Source organism: Budorcas taxicolor, chromosome 4, assembly GCF_023091745.1.
Source record: "Budorcas taxicolor isolate Tak-1 chromosome 4, Takin1.1, whole genome shotgun sequence".
NCBI classification, from domain to species: domain Eukaryota; kingdom Metazoa; phylum Chordata; class Mammalia; order Artiodactyla; family Bovidae; genus Budorcas; species Budorcas taxicolor.
This window is the reverse complement of record NC_068913.1, coordinates 3,744,172-3,760,899: the sequence shown is the minus strand read 5'-3', so window position 1 is coordinate 3,760,899 and position 16,728 is coordinate 3,744,172.

The following is a 16,728-nucleotide window of genomic DNA, read 5'->3' as shown; positions in this document are numbered from 1 at the left end:
TACCTTTTACAGTAGAAATTAACACAACACTGCAAAGCAATTATATTCCAATTTAAAAAAAAATATACAAAGACAGAAAAACATTGATCTGATACTTGGAACTGGATGAGGGGAAACCAGTAGGTCTGCAATAATTTGCATTTGAATGGAATTCCATTAATTTGCCTGTGTTTCTGGGACATTGATAGCATGCTTACTCCTTGGAAGAAAAGTTATGAGCAACATAGACAGCATATCAAAAAGCAGAGACATTACTTTGCCAACAGAGGTCCATCTAGTCAAGGCTATGGTTTTAGAGTAATCATGTATGGATGTGAAAGTTGGACTATAAAGAAAGGTGAATGCCGAAGAATTGATGCTTTTGAACTGTGGTGTTGGAAAAGACTCTTGAGATTCCCTTGAATTGCAAGGATATCCAACCTGTCCATCCTAAAGGAAATCAGTCCTGAATGTTCATTGTAAGCTCTGATGTTGAAGTTGAAACTCCAATACCTTTGCCACCTAATGCAAAGAGCTGACTCATTTGAAGAGACTCTGATGCTGGGAAAGATTGAAGGCAGGAGAAGAAGGGGATGACAGAGGATTAGATGATTGGATGGCATCACTGACTCAATGGACATGAGTGTGAGCAAGCTCTGGGAGCTGGTGATGGACAGGGAAGCCTGGCATGCTGCAGTCCATGGGGTCACAAAGAATCGGACATGACTGAGTGATTGAACTGAACTGAACTGAATAATCCTAATAGTTAACATTTATTGTATCTGCACATTGTGCTAGGAAATGTTTTTGCATTTTACATTATGTGTGTGTCTATATCTTTACAACCATGCTTCAAAAGAGGTACTTCCTTTTAGACCATTTTCAGCTGAGAAACAGAGTTTCAAAAGCCTGTTTGTTCTAGATCTTCCCAGCAGAAAATACGAACACTCAGACTTGAACCCTGGGTTTTCTGATTCAAACTCAATGCACTTTATGTATCTATAAAAAAATGTCATTCATAATCCCTACTATGGAAAAGGCAAGTTGAATGATGACCACAACTGCTGTGCTCTGGTTCCATGAAAGCTAACTCAAGCACATTCCTGTGAGCCCTGGTACCACTTTGAAGAGTGACTTTGCCAATCAGTCTTGCCAAACTTTCATGGAACTGCACTGCCACCTAGGACTCTTTCTACCCAACCTTCTTTCTATTCCTCTCTACCATGTAGGATTTAGTCTTTTATCCAGATAGTCTCTCAGCCTTGCCTAACTCTGTCCCATTTTCTCTCATAGGCTATCTTATTTAGCTAGGGCTGCTATAACAGAACACCATAGACTAACAAACATTTATTTCTGTTTATTTCTATTTACTTCATAGACTCCAGACAGTTATGGAGGCTGAAAGTCCAAGATCAAGGTGCCACCAGATTATGTGTCTAGTGAGGCTCCTCTTCCTTTATTACAGAAGCCTGTCTTGACTCTGTGTGCATGTATGGACCTTCCTTGGTATGAGTGTGTGGAGCGCAAAAGAGCTTCCTCTTTTCATTAGAACACTAATCCCACCCTGAGGATCTCACCCTCATGATCTGGTCTAAACATAATTAACTTTCCCAATCATCATTTTCAAATATCACCACATTTGGGATTAGGGCTTCACCATATGGAGTTTGAAAGACACAAATATCCAGTCAATTGCACTCTGTCCCTGGCCTTCCAAAATGCCTGTCTTTATCAGATGCAAAACACATACTTCCAATCCCATAGTCCCATGACTTTTTAACTCATTCAGCATCAACTCTAATGTCCAAAGTCAAAACGAACATCTAAATATCACCTAAATCAGATTTGCATGAGATATAGGGTATGATTCCTCCTGAGCTAAAGTTTGTCTTCAGCTGTGACTCTGTGAAACCAGAAAGGCTATCCACCTAAAAAATAACTGGTGGGCAAGTGTAAGATAGACATTCTTATTCCTAAAGGGAGAAGTGGGAAAGAAAGAAAGAGTGATGTGAACAAGTAAGTCCAAAACCTGGCATGGTCTATTCCATTAGAACGTAAAGCTTGAGAATGATCCTATTTAGTTTGATGCTAGCTACTGCAGTGTCCCTGCAGGTACACTGGGGTGGCAACCTTACCCCCACAGCCCATAGTCACTACTTCCAACTGAGGCCTCATCAAAATAGACTTCAACGTCCATATTTATACCAAGAATCTGTACATGATTTTGGCCTCTTCTAAGAAGATGGAAGTTCTCTCCACAGCTCTTCTGAGCTCCCCAGAATCACCTTTCACATCCATCTTTCTTGACAGTCTGTATACAGAAATCTAAGCATTTTTCTAAACCTCCTTTAGCCTCTACGCATAACCCAGTTGCAAAGCTGTTTTCAAATTTTTAGGTATTCTTTTAAAGCAGCACCCAACTTATCAAAACAAACTATTGTGTTAATCAGTTTAGGTTTCTATACCAAAGTACCATAGATTGTGGCTTAAAAAAATCCCAAACATTTGTCATCACTATAGAACCTGGAAGTCCAAGGTCAATGTGCCAGCAGATTCAGTTAATGGTGAGGTCTCTCTTCTTAATTTACAGATGACCGGAGTCTCACATTACTGTGAGAGAGAGTGAAACAGTGCAAACTGTCTAGTCTCTTCTTCTTAAAATGGCACTACTCCCATTATGAGGACTGCACTGTCACCATATCATTTGAATCTAACTGCCTCCCAAAGGCCCCATATCCAAATGCAACCACATAAGATGTTAGGGCTTCAACACAGGCATTGGTGGTGGGGCACATTTCAGCTATAGCAAGGCATAAGTGAAAGTGAAAGTGAAGTCACTCAGTCGTGTCTGACTCTTTGCGACCCGTGGACTGTAGCCCACCAAGCTACTCCATCCATGGGATTCTCCAGGCAAGAATACTGAAGTGGGTTGTCATTTCCTTCTCCAGAGGCATATTCCCCATTTAATTTATTGGAAATACCCCATCATAGTTTTTGCTTCTCAAAAGAATACAGCAGGGGGAGAAGTTGCCACATATGTGACATAGGGTACAATTGGAGGAGTTAATGAGTCATATTTCCAAATGCAGAGTTCTGAAAAGTCAGTGCCATGATGCCTCTAGTGGTGCTGGACTATCTTGATGGTCATATTGCAGGTGCTGGCATATCACTGGCGATCAATAAATCCATGCCTTAATGCTCTGATGGAAAGGGCAATAGTGAAATTCTCTGGGGGGTGCAGGGTTCAGTACTAGTAACTGTGAGGAGTCAGATAGCTCTAGTGAATTCTGTTTTCTTACTGGGTAGCTAGAGAAAACATGAAAGTAGAGTGGGCACCCAGCGTGAACATACCTGCTTCACAGGCACCTCTTGAGGATTCTTAGATACCAAACAACAAGTAAGCAACATAAAAAGAAGTTGTTCACATGAGCATGAACTGTTTTATTTATTTTGTACATCTCAGTGTACAAGTATGTCTGTTATTTTTATGTATGGATTATTTCCCTAGGAGATAAAAAGACTAAGTTGGCCCCACAAGGCTAGTCATGATACTGTCCTCTGATAATCAAGAAACATTAAGCTCAGACTACCCTAAGTCAAATAACATCTTCATTCCAATGATCTGTATCTGCTCACAAAGTAAAAAGTGTGTTGATAGTTTATCTAGTGTCCCTAGAAACCAGGGGTCCTTAGTACCAGAAACATCCCATTAATTTTTAACATGAAGTGTTTTTTGAGTTCTTAATTTTTAAGGAAAGTTAGTCAAAGTTAGATCTCTTTTATTTTTGCTCCTAATTGTGTGTGTGCATGTGTGTGTGTGTGTGTAATTTCATTCAAAACATAATTATAACTTAACAGAACAAATATAACATCTGTAGTTGAAAACGGTTCTGTGGTTCTGTAAAATCACACTTACAATAAAGAGATAATTTGAACTCTACTCTGTCTCACATATATGTCATGAGTAAGTGAAAGAGTTAAAGTTACTCAGTCGTGTCTTTCTCTTTGCAACTCCATGGACTATACATTTCATGGAATTCTCCATGCGAGAATACTGGAGTGGGTAGCCTTTCCCTTCTACAGGGGATCTTCCCAACCCAGGGATCAAACCCAGTTCTCCTGCATTGCAAGTAGATTCCTTATCAGCTGAGCTATCAGGAAACTCCCTCTTTATGACAATGAAGTTTATTTTACTTGACAAATATAAATAAGAAGAATGAGAATATGGCTATTCTCAAGTCAGTAGTCTTCCACCATCAAGAAAGTTGATCTACCAGGGCTCTCATAAGGAAAATTCATAGATACAGTGACTTAAAAAAGAGAAATCTGTCTTCTCATGGTCCTGGATGCTGAGTCTAAGATCAAGGTCCAACAGTGTTTCTAGTAGCATTATCTTCCTGGATTATAGAATTCTTGGTGTCCTCAGATGGCCTATTCTTTTTGCATGCAGAAAAAGAGAGAACTCTTTGGTTCCTCTTCCTCTTCCCAGTCCTATAAGGTTAAGGACCCATTTAAAAATTTTATTGCAGTATAGTTAACTTATAAATTGTGATAATTTCTAATGTACAGAAAAGTAGAGTTATCCCTAATCCTTTTCTATTAACATGGGATGTCGGTTTCAATCTCTACTTTCAGTTTATGTGCATCCTTAAAACATAAGTGAGTTCCTTGTAGACAGCATAAAATTAAATATATTTAATTCATTCAAGCACTAATTTTATTTTAGTTGAAGAATGTAAACGATTTATATTTAGAATAATTATTGATATGTAATCAATAATTACCACCACTATCACCACTTTGTCCATTACATTGTGAGTTTTTTAATAGCTTCCTTTCTCCTTTTTTTTCTCTCTTGTTGTATTTCTTTGTTAGTTGAGGTTTGATCAGTTCAGTTCAGTTCATTCACTCATTCATGTCCAACTCTTTGTGACCACATGGACTGCAGAATGCCAGGTTTTGTTGTTCATCACCAACTCCTGGAGCTCGCTCAAACACATGTCCATTGAGTCAGTGATGCCATCCAATCATCTCATTCACTGTTGTATCCTTCTCCTCCTGCCTGCAGTCTTTCCCAGCATCAAGGTCTTTTCCAGTGAGTCAGTTCGTCACATCAGGTGGCCAAAGCATTGGAGCTTCAACTTCAGCATCACTTCTTCCAATGCATTTTCAGGACTGATTTCCCTTAAGATTGACTGGTTTGCTCTCCTTGATGTTTAAAGGACTCTCAAGAGTTTTTAAAGTTGAAACAGCTTAACTTGGTTACAAACTTTCTGCATACTTAGATGCCTCGCCACAATATATTTTGTTAATATACAAAATTACATCTTTTTGTGCTATGTATCCATAACACAATATTGCAGCTATAGTTACTCTTAACATTTTTTTTACCTATATGCTAGAGTTCAAAGTGAGTTATATACCATCATCTCAGTATTAGAACATTTTGAATTTGATTGAACATTTACCTTGACCAGTGAATTGTATACTTTCCTATGTTTTCACATTGTTCAGCTTCAAAAATTTCCTGTATCATCTCCTAGTAATAAAACCTCTCAGCTTCTGTTTCTTTGATAAAGTTTTTTATCTCGTCTTTATTTATGAAAGAAAACTTTGCTGTGGAAAGTTTACTTGGTTGACAGCATTTTTTTTGTTGTTGTTGTATCTCCTTCACATACTTTGAAAAATATTATTCTACTCTCTACTGGCCTACAAGGTGCCTGATCAGAAATCTATTTATGAATTTATCAGTATTCCCAAAATATAATGTTTTTTTTCTCTTATTGACTTCAAAATTCACTGTCTCTGATTTTCAAGAGCTTGATTATATTGTGTTTACTATATAAATAACTGGAGCTGAACTTCAGCCAAACTGTAATCATTGTTCCTCTGATTCTAGTGTGAATCATGATGATTTATGATGCCAAAGGATTGTGAATTCTAAAAGACTTCCAATTCTCTGGTACATTATCATAGCAAGTCTAGGAATACATGCAGATATAGGTGTGTGAAACTGCATCAGTACATAAAAATGGATTAATTTCACCCTCCTAAAGAAAGCCATCAAAATTTGAAATCATTCTTAGCAACATCTTAGATACCTAAGTGTCCTCTAACATGTACAAGCCTTAAATGATGCCTTGAAAAATTACACATCGTATAATAATACTATTTTTTTTACCATTTTTTCCTAATCTGTTTTTATATTTTAATTAGTTAAAACTATACTTGAAATTGCACCCCCCTTAGCTATTTGATGCATTAACAGTAAAACTCATTTTACCTCCAACAAAAATTATACTTCAAGGCTGAAAAGGACCTTAACATTCATATAGTGCTACTGTCCGTAGGTAGCTTAATATTTTTATCCATTACATCATTTTTACTTACTCTATGATAAGTTCTGATAATAATGTTGAAAGAATCATTGGAGCAAGAAGAAAGAATATCACAAGAAAATAATAGAAAAGTGAAATCGTGTGGGTGTTGAGTATGGCACACTGATGTTAATGGTGCCTTATAGATGGAGTTGTGGATTTTCAATTTATACTAATATGAGTGATGCTCAAAAATATGAAGATATTTGTATAAATGTCACTTTACATATTGATTTGTTAGTTGTATAAACAACTAGCACTATTATTTCTATCAAATTTCTCTTAATACAGATTGTACAAGTGTATATTATTTATCTCTTCATCTCAGTTGATATTCTTTTTGTCATCTATCTATCTACATAGTATAAACACATATGCAAATAAAACGTATAATTTTCTGAATCTTGCCTAATATGGAAAATTTTATATTGGCGTTTTGATTTGTGTTTCCTATATTATGCAAAAAGTTTAACCTAATGTTACTCATATTTAAGAGTCATGTTGGGATGACATCAGCATCATGTAAGGATAAGATGCTCTCTTTGTCTCCCTTCTTCAATTTATACAATGGTTTCCCTTTTGACTCAGCTGGTAAAGAATCCACCTGCAATGTGGGAGACCTGGGTTCAATCCCTGGGTTGGGAAGATCCCCTGGAGAAGTTAAAGGCTGCCCATTCCAGTATTCTAGCCTGGATAATTCCATGGACTCTATAGCCCAGGGGGTTGCAAAGAGTCTGACACGACTGAGTGACTTTCTTTTTCACTTCCCTTCAATTCAATTTACAACTAGTAAAACATCCATAACACAACAAAGTTTTCTCTGACCAACCCATCAGGATTCTAGAGAGATCCACACCTATCTTTACATTTGAACATGGGTAGACTAGAACAAATAGAGGAGGCAGAACTCAGAATCACTGTTTCTATGGTTTCCCCATTTATTTGCCATGAAATTATGGGACTGGATTCCATGATCTTAGTTTTCTGAATGTTGAGTTTTAAGCCAACATATTCACTCTCCCCTTTCACTTTCATCAAGAGGCTCTTTACTTCTTTGTTTTCTGCCATAAGGATAATGCATATCTGAGGTTATGAATATTTCCCCCAGATATCTTGATTCCTGCTTGTGCTTCATCCAGCCCAGCATTTCACATGATGTACTCTGAATATAAGTTAAATAAGCAAGGTGACAATATATAGACTTGACATACTCCTTTCTCAATTTGGAACCAGTCTGCTGTTCTATGTCCAGTTCTAACTGTTGCTTCTTGACCTGCATACAGCACAAAATATCATATCTTTGGCGCTCAGCTTTTTTTATAGTCCAAATCTCACATCCATACACGTGATTACTGGAAAAACCATAGCTTTGACTAGACAGACATTTGTCAGCAAAGTAATGTCTCTGCTTTTCATATGCTGTCTAAATTAATCACAACTTATCTTCAAAGGAGCAAGTGTCTTTAATTTCATGGCTGCAGTCATCTGTTGTGAAGAACTGACTCATTGGAAAAGCTGTTGGTGCCGGGAAAGATTGAAGGCAGGAGGAGAACATGATGGACATAAGTGAACAACCTGTGGGAGTTGATGATGGACAGGAAGCCGTGCATGCTGTAGTCCATGGGGACGCAGAGTCAGACATGATTGAGCGACTAAACTGAACTGATATAGAAAAGAAAATTATCAAGTTTGAAGATAGAAATCTAGAAACAATTTAGGTAGAAAAGGAGAAGATTTTTAAAAAAAAATAAAGAAAATCTTTAAGACCGATGGGACACTATTTTTGTTTTAAAGTGACATAAGGATAAGAAGTATCCTGGAAAAGAAAGAGAGAGAGAAAGGAGCAGAAGACATATTTAAAGAAATGATAGCTGAGAATTTCCCAAACCTGGGGAAGAAACTGTGTATACAAGTCCATGAAGCTAATAGAACACCTAATCATTTCAATGAAAAAAAGACATTTTCCAGGACACACGACATGAAAACTGTCAAAAGTCAATGTAAAGGAAGAATTCTGAAAGAATTCAGGGAGAGAAAGAGACTAGCATACCAAGGTATCCCCTTTCATTAGGCTATCAGCAGATTTCTCAGCAGAAATCCCACAGACAGGGAGAAAGTGAATGACACACTCAAAATATTAAAAGATAAGTACTGTAAGGGCTTCCCCCATAGCTCAGTTGTTAAATAATCCACCTGCAATGCAGGAGACCCCAGTTTGGTTCCTGGGTCAGGAAGATCCACTGGAGAAGGGATAGACTACCCACTCCCGTGTTTTGGGGCTTTCCTTGTGGCTCAACTGGTAAAAAAAATCCGCCTGCAATGCAGGAGACCTGAGTTCAATCCCAGGGTTGGGAAGATCCTCTGGAGAAGGGAAAGGCTACCCACTTCAGTATTCTAGCCTGGAGAATTCCATTGACTATATAGTCCATGGGTCACAAAGAGTTGGACACGACTAAGCCACTTTCACTAAGTACTGTCAGCTAAGAATACTCAACGAAGAAAAATTATTTTTCAAGTATGAAGGGGAAATAAAACCTGTTCCAGACATAAAAGGTAAAGGAGTTCACCATGAGTCAACCTGCATTACAAGAAACGTTGAAAGAAGCTCTTCCAAAAGAAATAATAAGGCAAAATGTTGAGAAAGGTAGTAAATAGAGTAAAAAAAAAAAAATGAAATTATATCAAAAGAAGTTGTTAAACACTTAACAAGCATAATTAATGAAACACCATAAACTTTAAGAGAAAAGAACACTGAAATAGCTAAAGCTGCTCTAATTTGGTAACAAACACAATATAAAAGGGGATGATTTGTGACAGGAAAAATATAAAAGGAAAGAGAAAAAGGACAAACTCTGAATAAACAAATGAAGTTAAGATATCGTCAGCAGAAAAAATTCTATTTTATCTATGAGATAGTTTGTGAAAACCTCATAGTAACCACAAAACTAAAGTCTATAGCACAGACAAATAACCAAAAAAAAAAAAGAATAAGAAAGCAGGATAGAAAACTGGTTAAAGGAAATATCATAAGGATGATTAGACTATGACAGCAGACAGAAATATACGAAAAAACATAGAGACATAGAAAAATCAAAACCCAAAAGATAAAATGGCTTTATTAAGTCCTCATGTATGACATTATCACGCAAAATGTAAATGAATTATATTCACTAATCAAAAAACAGCTGGATGGATGGAAAAACAAGACCAAGATATATGCTGCCTCCTAGAGACTTACTTCAGCTCTAGAGAAAATATAGGCTCGAGTGAAACAATGGGATGATGTAGCCATAATCGTGTCAGACAAAGTAGACTTCAAACCAAAAAACATAACAAGAGAAAGTAATAAACATTATATATTAATAAAAAGTGGACAATTCATCAGTAAGATATAATAGTTATTAATATATACCACCCATTGTAGGATACCAAATATATTGTTTAGTTTTAAACAAATCTAAAGGAGAAATTGACAGCAACACAGTGAAAGTAGAGAAACTTAACCTCTCAGTTGTATCAAGGGGTAAAGCAGACAGAAACTTAAAAAAGGAAATAGTGGCCTTAAGTGAAACATACTACTGAATAGCTGTTGGATCAACGAATAAATCAAGTTATAAATGCATGTTACCTGAAAACATATGAAAATCTATAGAGTATAGCAAAAACAGTCCTAAAGGGAAGTTCATAGGGATATAAAACTACTTGCAAAGACAAAAAAAAAAAAAAAAAAAAACACACCTCAAATGCAAATGCTAAATTTGTACATAAAATAATTAATGAAAAGAAAAAGCAAACAAATCCCAAAATTAGTTAAAGGAAAGTAATAATAAAGATCAGAGAGGAAATAAGTGAAATTGAGAATGAAATGGTAATGAAAAATCAGTTAAACTAAGAGCTGATTCTTTTGTCAAATAAACAAGACTGACAAAATTTTACCTAGACTTACTAAGAAAAAAGAAAAAGATGGCCAAATAAATACACTCAGAAATGAAAGAAAAGTTACAGTGAATAACACTGAAATGCAAAAGATTATAGGAGAATACTATGAACAGTATGTGCCAACAAATAGGACAACCTGGATAAATTCCTAGAATCATAAAACTTTCCAAGACTGAGTTGAACATGCATGCATCTATCTAGCCCTCTCATCCTCTGCCACCTACTTCTCCTTTTGCCTTCAATCTTTCCCAGATTAAGTCTTTTCCAATAAGTAGACTCTTTGCATCATGTGGCCAAAATATTGGAGCTTCAGTTTCAGCATCAGTCCCTCCAATTGATATTTGGGCTTGATTTCCTTTAGGAATCAGGTGGCCAAAGTATTGGAGTTTCAGCTTCAGCATCAGTCCTTCCAACGAATATTTAGGACTGATTTCCATTAGGATGGACTGGTTGGATCTCCTTGCAGACCAAAGGACTCTCAAGAGTCTTCTCCAAAGCCATGGTTCAAAAGCATCAATTCTTCGGTTTTCCACTTTCTTTATAGTCCAACTCTCACATCCATATATGGAAAAACCATACTTTTGACTAGATGGACCTTTGTTGGCAAAATAACATCTCTGCTTTTTTAATATGCTGTTTATGTTGGTCACAGCTTTCTCTCCAATGAGCCAACATCTTTAATTTTAATTCACACCCAATGGTGAAAATCTAATCACCTTAAGACCAAGAAGAATTAATGCTTTTGAACTGTGGTGCTGGTGAAGAATCTTGAGAGTTCCTTAGACTGCAAGGAGATCAAACCTATCAGTCCTAAAGGAAATCAAGCCCAAATATCAATTGGAGGGACTGATGCTGAAACTGAAGCTCTAATATTTTGGCCACTTGATGCAAAGTGTCTACTTATTGGAAAAGACTTAATCTGGGAAACATTGAAGACAAAAGGAGAAGTGGGTGGCAGAGGATGAGAGGGCTAGATAGATGCATGCATGTTCAACTCAGTGGGCATGCATGCATACATACAAAGTTGTTTCAGTCATGTCTGGTTCTTTGTAACCCTATGTTGTAGCCCATCAGGCTCCTTCTATCCATGGGATTCTCCCGATAAGAAAACTGGAGTGAATTTCCATGTCCTTCTCCAGGTGATCTTGCCAACTCAGAGATATAACCTGTATGTCTTATCTCTTGCATTTGGCAGGAAGATTATTTCTTCTGCCACCTGAGAAGTTCCAAACTCTGGAAAATAGTGAAAGACAGGGGATCCTAGTGTACTACAGTCCATTGGATTGCAAAGAGATGGACATAGTGTTTAAACAACAATAAAGAAATAGAAAAATTATTCTGTTCTCATTGATTGTAGGAATTAATAATGTTAAAATATCCATACTACCCAAAGCAATCTACAGATTCAGTGCAACTCCTGTCAAAATTCTAATGACATTTTTCGCACAAATAGGACAAAAATTGTACAATATGTATGGAGCCACAAAAGACCCCAAGTAGCCAACATAATCTTGAGAAATGCATGGCTGTTAGCATAACTGATATAATCTTGAGCATGTACATTTTCTCCTGTCCTTCTACCAACCTTACCCAGGACTGTGTGCAACAGTAAATCACTTATCTGTAACCCAGGGCTTTGTAGTTAATGTGCATGTGTGCGAGTTCAGTCGTGCCTGACAATTTGGAACCATATGGACTGTACCCCAACAGGTTTCTCTCCATATCGTATTTTCCAGTTGAGAATACTGAAGTGGATTGACATTTCCTACTCCAGAGGATCTTCCTAAGTCAGGGATTGAACTCACATCTCTGGTATCTCCTGCATTTGCAGGCAGATTCTTTATCACTGAGCCACCTGGAAAGCCCATACATGACATAGACATAAAATCACATTACATATATCACACACATATATACTGAAATATTATTCAGTCATAAAAAAATAAAATATTGGCATTTGTGACAACATGATGTGTCTTATGGGCATTATGTTCATGGAATAAGTCAGATAAGATAAAAAGAGAAATACTGTACAATTTCACTCATATGAATAATATAAAGAAAGCTAAATAAAAGCAAAACAAAACAAAAATAATTGCAGATGCAGAAAAGTCTGGTGGTTACCAGTGGGAAAATATAGCTGAAAAGGAGGGTGAAATATATTTTTGTTGTTGCTGTTTTTCAGTCACTAAACTGTGTCCGGCACTTCAAGATCTCATGTACTGTAGCAGGCCAGACTCATCTGTCCTCCAGTATCTTTCAGAGTTTACTCAAATTTATGTCCAGTTAGTCAGTGATGCAATCTAGCCATCTCATCCTCTGTTAACCACTTCTCCTTTAGTCTTCAATCATTCCCAGCATCTGGGTCTTTTAAAATGAGTCAGCTCTTCCCATTAGGTGGTCAAAGAGTTGGATCTTCAGCTTCAGCAACCGTCCTTCCACTGAATATTCAGTGTTGATTTCACTTAGAATTGACTATTTGATCTTCTTGCAGTAAAAAGAACTCTTAAGTGTCTTCTCTGGCACCGTAATTCAAAAGCATCAATTCTTTGACTACTGGAAAAACTGTATTTTTGATGATATGGAGTTTTTGGCAAAGTGATGTCTATCCTTTTTAGATTTGTCATAGCTTCCCTGCCCAGAAGCAAGTGTCTTTTAATTTCATGGCTGCAGTTACCATTCACAGTGATTTTGTTACCCAAGAAAATAAAACTGGTTAGAGCTCCCACTTTTCCTTTTCTATGTGCCATGAAGTGATGGGACAAGATGCCATGATCTTAGCTTTTTAATATTGAGTTTCAATCCAGATTTTTCACTGTTCTCTTTCATTCTCATCAAGAGTCTGTTTAGTTCCTCTTCACTTTCTGTCATCAGAGTGGTACCAGCTTGCTACCTGAGGCTGTTGATATTTCTCCAGGCAATCTCGATTCCAGCTTGTGATTCATCTAGCTGGGCATTTCACATGATGTACTCTACATACAAGATATATAATCAGGGTGAAAATGTATAACCTTCTCATTCTCCTTTATAAATTTTGAACCAGTCAATTCTTGCATGTACAGATCTAAGTATTGCTTTTTGACTCACATGTAGGTTTCTCAGGAGACAGGAAAAGTGTTGTAGTACTCCGAGCTCTTTAAGAATTTTCCACAGTTTGTTGTGATCCACAAACTCAAATGCTTTAGCATATTCAATGAAGCAGATGTTTTTTCAGGAACTCCCTTGCTTTCTCCATGAGCCAATGAGTGTTGGCAATTTGACATCTGGTTCTTCTGCCTCTTTGAGACCTAGCTTGTACATCTGGAAGTTCTCAGATCACATACTGCTGAAGACTACCTTGAAGGTTTTTGAGCAGAACCATGCTAGCTTGTGAAATAAGCATAATTGATAATAGTTTGAAAATTTTTGAGCTTTGCCCTTCTTTGAGATTGGAATGAAAACTGATTTTTTTCCAGTCCTGTAGTTAATGATGAATTTTCCAAATTTATTGAACTATTGAGTGCAATACTTAAACAGCATCATTTTTTTTTTTTAGGATTTTAAGTAGTTCAGCTTATGAATTCCATCACCTCTAATATCTTTTTTATATATAAATTTATTATTTTAATTGGAGGCTAATTAGTTTACAATATTATATTGATTTTGCCATACATTGACATGAATCCACCACGGGTGTACATGTGTTCCCAATCCTGCCCCCCTCCCACATCCCTCCCCATCCCATCCCTCTGGGTCATCCCAGTGCACCAGCCCCGAGCATCCTGTATCATGCGTTGAACCTGGAATGGCAATTCATTTCACTTATGATAATATGCATGTTTCAATACCATTCTCCCAAATCATCCCACCCTCGCCCTCTCCCACAGAGTCCAAAAGACTGTTCTATACATCTGTGTCTCTTTTGCTGTCTCGCATGCAGGGTTGTCGTTACCACTAGTGCCACCTGGAACCCCGTGTTTCAGGTATACACAGGAGGTAACTACAGGAAAACAACAATACATGTACAGCATTTGACAAAAAAGTCTTGAGGATGGAGATTGTAGGAGCATTTGGAGAACAAAATATGGCATTAAATGGTTAAGTTGCTATAAATGTAAATAGTTCCAAAAGGAAATAAGAAGGGAAAGTTACAGGCTAATTTTCGGTATGAATTTAAAAAAAAGAAATAAACATAAAATAATAGCAAACATGATTAATCAATAGCTATACATATTGACTGATTCATCATCTCTATTTTGTGATTCTATTTCTTTCTATAGAGAAACAAACTGCTTCTTTCTGTAAACAAATTTGATGCTAAGGCAATATTCACATATGTCACTAAGTCACAGACCTCCCAAAAACCAATTCTGAAAGTTTTAAAGTAAATTTAACATAAGAAAAAATTAAAAGGTATAAAACAGAAAGAAAAAAAAATTAAGTGAAACTTACACACACAAAAAAAAATCTGATACAATACCTTTGAAAAACTGAATAAATTTCCAAAATAATAAATTGGATAAACATCTTTTAATTATATTTTGAAATTACCTTTTTTTAATTTAAAGCATCAGATTAAAAGCTGGCATCACTTAACTATCAGTTTTAGTGAAATTCTTATTTTACTAAGAAAAATAAGATAATAGAGAGGGCAGAATGTCAAACCAGATTCACAAGCATTAGACTTTATACTCACTATCAAATTTTACTAACAATTCAAAGGATACAGATAATTATAATATGCAAAGTTTGGAGTAGTCTCAAACCACTTTAGACAGCTCTGTGTTTGGGGACCATGAAAGTGCACAGCTCACATTTCTTATGGAAGCCAAGATTGACCTAGGCAGTCTCTCTTCTGACTTTGTCACTATGTTTATATTGAATCCACTTTTCTTTTACTGACTCATCTCAACCAATATCTGAGTGTGTCAGGGATGCTCATAAAGGCCTGTCTTGGCAAGATGGAAGACACTTCTGGGCAGTAATTACACAATGAGCCCCCAATCAGCATAAGTGAACATTTTGCCTGTAGCTTTAGACACTTTCCATTTAATCTGCCTGTCCATCTCATTTTCATAAATGTTAGATCTGCATAAGGAGTAAGAAGTCTTTCGCTTCTCCGACTCCCTCCTCTTATTCTTAGGCATGACTTCAATAAAACCCTTGCATACTTAATTTGGTGTCAGTGCCTGCTTTTCAGAAAACTCTGACTAACACATATAAGAGATGTAAGTAGTTATCTAAGAAATGGTAAGATGGGCTTGTGACTCACTCACTCCCTGTCCAGGGGACAAAGAAGATATCTTCTAGCATTGTGAGTGGAGCATGAAGATCTCCTGTTCTAGGCAACAGAACAATTGGTATCATTTCATTCAAAATAAACTGTGGAGAATTCTAAAAGTGATGCGATTACCAGACCACCTGACCTGTCTATTGAGAAACCTATATGTAGGTCAGGAAGCAACAGTTAGAACTGGTCATGGAACAACAGACTGGTTCCAAATAGGAAAAGGAGTACGTCAAGGCTGTATATTGTTACCCTGCTTATTTAACTTATATGCAGAATACACCATGAGAAACTCTGGGCTGGATGAAGCACAAGCTGGAATCAAGATTGCCGGGAGAAATATCAATAACTGCAGGTATGCAGATGATGCCACCCTTATGGCAGAAAGTGAAGAGGAACTAAAAAGCTTCTTGATGAAAGTGAAAGTGAAGAGTGAAAAAGTTGGCTTAAAGCTCAACATTTACAAAACGAAGATCATGGCATATGATCCCATCACTTCTCGGGAAACAGATGGGGAAACAGTGGAAACAGTGTCAGACTGTATTTTGGGGGGCTCCAAGATCACTGCAGATGGTGACTGCAGCCATGAAATTAAAAGATGCTTACTCCTTGGGAGAACAGTTATGACCAACCTAGACAGCATATTCAAAAGCAAAGTTCATCTAGTCAAGGCTATAGTTTTTCCTGTGGTCATGTATGGATGTGAGAGTTGGACTGTGAAGAAAGCTGAGTGATGAAGAATTGATGCTCTTCAACTGTGGTGTTGGAGAAGACTCTTGAAAGTCCCTTGGACTGCAAGAAGATCCAACCAGTCCATTCTGAAGGAGATCAGCCCTGGGATTTCTTTGGAAGAAATGATGCTGAAGCTGAAACTCCAGTACTTTGGCCACCTCCTGTGAAGAGTTGACTCATTGGAAAAGACTCTGATGCTGGGAGGGATTGGGGGCAGGAGGAGAAGGGGATGACAGAGGATGAGATGGCTGGATGGCATCACTGACTCAATGGACGTGAGTCTGAGTGAACTCCAGTTGTTGGTGATGGACAGGGAGACCTCGCGTACTGCAATTCATGGGGGTCAGAAAGAGTCAGACACGACTGAGTGACTGAACTGAACTGAAGAGACTTAGGAAAAAGCCTCCTGTAAAGTATAATACACTAGATGATGTG